This window comes from Pinus tabuliformis, chromosome J (assembly GCF_031772625.1).
Source record: "Pinus tabuliformis cultivar Carrire ecotype Pingquan chromosome J, CPIR1, whole genome shotgun sequence".
NCBI lineage: Eukaryota > Viridiplantae > Streptophyta > Pinopsida > Pinales > Pinaceae > Pinus > Pinus tabuliformis.
Genome location: NC_142295.1, coordinates 190,324,288 through 190,329,258, shown reverse-complemented (window position 1 = coordinate 190,329,258; position 4,971 = coordinate 190,324,288).

Genomic DNA, 4,971 nt, shown 5'->3' with positions numbered 1-4,971 from the left:
CTATGAAACACCGAACCTAAATACTACATGATTGGAAAAGAAAAGAGCAACCGTTTTGCCGTTGTTGTTTAATGTAGGCATTGCATCAGCCCATTTTGTAAAATAGTCGACAGTGACTATGATATACCCATGCCCCCCGACCGAGGTGGGGTTACATGTCATGAAATCTATGCCCCATTTGGCGAATGGCCCAACAGCAACTACTGGATGCAGTGGTGCAGGTGGTAATCTAGTTTTGCAATCAAAAATTTGACAAGCATGGCAACTTCTAACTGCTATTATGCAATCTTTGAAGATAGTAGGCCAGAAGTAACCAGCTCGTAAGATTTTCTATGCAGTAGCGTAACCAGATAGATGCCCCCCACATGCGCTTGAATGATATTCATTCAAGATTTTTTGAGCCTCCTCATGTGTGAGGCACCTTCGCAGAACTATATCGACACCACGACGGTAAAGTGTATCACCGACGATCATGTAGTCTTTTGCTTGGTATCGAGTACGTCGTTGTTCTGAGCGAGAGGTGTTAGGCCTAAAGGTTTGGGTTTGGAGATAGATTAGTATATCTCCGTACCACGGGTCACTTGATGATATCAGAAACAAAGTTTCATCCACGATTGATGCTTTAGATGTTAAATCATTGGATGACGATGGGAGGTCGCAAAGTAACTCCGCAAAGACTAGAGATTTCTTTGATTTGGATTTGGTGAATTCCAGATCAAACTCTTGCAAAATGGCTATCCATTTTGAATATTTTCCCCCTAGCAATTGACACGACAGGATGTAGGTCATAGGGTTTCAATCTAACAAGATGATAATTTTGCAAAAGAGTATATAGTGTCGAAATCTTTGTACTGCTTGAACAGCTGCCAAAGCTAGATTTTCAACATAGGAGTACTTGCTTTCTGTATCATTTAAGTTGCGGCTTAAATAATACACAGGATGTTCTATTCCATTGTCTTCTTGTACTAAAACCATTGTGATGGTTGTATCTGTAGCAGCGAGATACAGGTTAAAGTCTTTTTGATAGTCAGGAGCATACATTAATGATGCTTTTACTAGGGAACTTTTCAAAGCATCAAAGGAAGCTTGCGCAACCTAATCCCAGTTGAAGGGTACTTCTTTTTCCAAAAGACGTATATAACCTTTAGCAAGTTCAGCGTAATTTGGAATGAACCTCCTCAGAAAGTTTGCTTTCCCTTGGAGTTTCTGAATATGAAGCAAATTTGAAGGTGGAGGCATGTCGATGATTGCCTGAACCTTACATGGGTTGAGTCGAATTCTGTCCTTAGAAACTACGAAACCAAGTAATCAACCAGAACCAACACAAAACACACACTTGTGTGGATTGAGTCGTATCTTGTAGTGTCAGCAACGTAGAAATATAGCTCTCAAATGCTGCGGATGATCAGTCTGCTTTCACGAATGAGCCGGTAAATCGTCGAGATACGGTTGAACGATGTGTTTGATGTCATGGAAGGTGTAGTTCATTGCCCTTTGAAATGTTTCCCCCACATTCTTCAAACCGAAAGGTAGCTTGCGGTACGCGAATGTGCCCCATGGACATATAAATGAAGTCTTCGACTGGTCCTGTGGGTGGATATTGATTTGATTGTATCCAGAAAATCCATCCATAAATGAAAAGACTTCGCATCCGGCACATTCATCAATTATCTGGTCGATGAAGGGTGTAGGGTAGTTGTCCTTTGGACAAGCTTGATTTACATCCCTGTAATCGATGCACACTCTAATCGTTCCTTGCTTTTTCATCACAGGAACAATATTCGATACCCAATCAGTGAGAGGAACAGGGTAAATGAAACCAGCATGTAAAAGTTTTTCAACTTCTGCCTTAATGGCAGCGGCTTTCTTTGGGTGAACTGGTCGAAGCCGTTGTCATACTGGTTTGACATTTGGATACATCTTGATTTCATGTTCAACGATGCTCAAGTCAATGCCTGGCATTTCTTCATATGACCAAGCAAAGACATCTCTGAATTCGTGAAAGAGAGTGCAGTATATTTCCAGTTCTGAAGGAGAACAAGATTTGCCAACATGTATATTCTCTACAACATTCGGTTTGGTCGAGATATTAATGGAAATAGTTTCTTCAATATTGGACAGATTTCACTCTGAATCCACTGTATTTACAGTATTCGATAGAAAATCAAAAACTGAAGGATGATTAAGGTCACTAGAATAATCCTCGTTATCTTGAGGCTGGGAACGATGGTGGTGATCTTCCCATGGTGCCTCTCCTATCATCATTGACTGAATGATTCCTTCGTCTATAGAATGTACATGAGACCAAGGATCAGAAGAGGTACCATACTCTAGAGACCTATCTATCCAAATGCTTGCCGAACATTAATTTGGGTTTGCCGCCCATGCCCAAATATTGATTGCTACAACAATTCTTCGGGCTTGAGGGCAACACTTGGCGATCATCCATGCTAACAAAATGTTTGGAATTCTTCTTAATCTTTGACGATGTAGAAGATATCATGTGACAGGTTTCCATTGTGGCCACTTCCACCAGATTACTCGGAGGCGGAAGGGAAAAAGTACCCATTAAGGAAGGGTCTTTTAGGAGACCTACTCTGATATTTTGAAGCAATTGAGAGCTTCCATGGATCAATGGAATGCTTCTGGTAACTTGGGAACTATTGGGGAGGAAGGTTAGTTGGTCAATGATTGTAATTTTGCCTTGAAAGGGGAATGCAATCTTTCTAAAATATGTTGACACAATAGCAGCCATAGCATAAATCCAAGGCCTGCCTAGTAGGATATTGTAGTCAAGGTTTCCATCAATGACCTCGACTTCAATTTCTATTGTCTTGCCCCCCAGTTCGATTTGCAAGTTACTTAAGATTCCATATGGCGTGTATGTTCTTCCATCGAACGCTTTTAATGTCGTTGGTGATTGTGACAAGGGTGGAGAGTCTAAAGTTTTCTAGCAACTCATTGACATAATACAGGTAGATGCTCCCTCATCAATGATTGTTCAATGAATAGTTTTGTTGAGGGCTTTTACCTATATGAGGAAAGCGAGTTGTGCTGGTAACTGAGGTTCGTATCCTTTAAGATTAAAGGCCACTAGATTGGAGTCTGTTAGGTCAATCCCACCTATCACTGATAACAAAGCCTGCTTTTGGGAGGGGCAATTCTGCAATACTTTAAGTGTTGACATAGCGAATGGCGATTGGGCCAGATCCTCCACTATATTATAATTCTGTGTTGCTCGAGCACGAGGATTAAACGTCGATTTATGTACTACTCCCTTAGGTGGTTTTATTGTTAATTCAGGAATGATTGGTGGAACAACTTCTGGTGAAGTTGTTGTCGAACTACCGGGTTGATCTGTAGCCTTGCTATTCGACGACTGTGGATTTCCATAATCTTTATTCCTTGTTGATATCAAAGCATCATTTTGTTGTTTTGAGATGGATAGCATAAGCACTTGGGATGGGGAAGCACGATCACTAGCAACCAGATTAGTTTCTGGGTTTGGAAACAGATCAGTCAATACCGCTGAGGTATTTGAAGTCTTTTTGAAAAACTTCGTGACCTCAGCTCGATGTGGAAAATCTCTCGTGTAATGGTCCTCATCACATATGAAACATGGCTGATTAGGTTTCTTCTTTCCAGTAGGGTTTCCAGAAGGTTTCTCAGGAGTCGAATCTTCCTGTTTCTTCTTTTTGTTTGTCCCTTTCTTCTTGCCCCCTGGTTGCTTAGGATTTTTGCCTTTGTCGGTTGACACGGCATTAATCTCTGAGGCAAGAGGTTCTTAATCTGCTTTTTTACTAGAAATTGTATGGGATTTTTTAGATGTAGCCTTTCAAGTTTTCGTGCTTGTGGTACCTATTGGCCGGATAAGTCGTTCTTGCGGACAAGACCGACCTCCCTAGTATCTAATGATATCTAGTGACAAGCAAACCAAACAAATTCAATATTTCTCTAAATATGCAATTTATAAATAAAGGCAAACAGGTGTTTTAGGCCTACCTTGGGTCTAATGCTATTTTGTGGAAGCCACGCTCCGTTGATCCAAATGAGCTCCCTTTAAAATAATCAGCAAACACAAACAAGCACACACATTAAATAGCACCTAAAAAGCCAATATAACAAAGCATAGTTATCATGAAGATCAAGGAATTCATGAAACAAACCATATAAGACAATTTGTTGAGAAAAATGAATCTGATTGTATTAAATTTAATCAAAGAAGAACTTTACAACCTTGGTGCCTTGATGCTGTACAAGCTCCTCCCAAGGTCCAGCAAGAATCTCCTCTACTTTAACAAGTTTCACTCTCTTCCCAAAGAAGCCAAAAGGTATGTAATCTCTCCTCTCAAGCTTAAATAGGAAGTCTCAATTCCAACAGCATTTACCCTCAAAAATGTTTAGCTTCTAACCCCCCTAGCAACCAGCCCAATGCCTTAATTTATAGTGAAATGGAGAAAAGTTATTAGGTCCACCTTCAAAGGGATAAAGCCCTCCTTCAAAGGGATAAGCTCCTCTCATAAAGGGATCAGCTCCTTTAGTTATGGGATGCATGAACCACCTAGGAGCGAACCATCCACGTCAAGATTCCTTCTAGAAGCATCCAGAATTAACCACAAGTGAGTTTTTAAGAATAAACTTGCACCGTTTTTACTTTCACGGGGGTTCGCACCCACTCCTTTAGAGACAGAGCGAGCAGGTCCGCAGGTAACATGACCAAGGGATGTGGGACCGCAGGTAATAGTAAGAGAAAGTGCGGAACCAGAGCTTTATTGATTTTCAAGGACTTTCTCTCATTTTTAAAGCTTGACATGAAGAGCTGAGGTTTGAGACTTGCAAAGGAGGACAGTATGAGTGATGATAGACTCACACTGACTGCAAATGGTCATGGTGACAATATTTTGTGTAACAGTACCGATCACACCATCGTCGGCATGAGAGTCCTTATTTGATTTAGGAGGGGGAGGAACG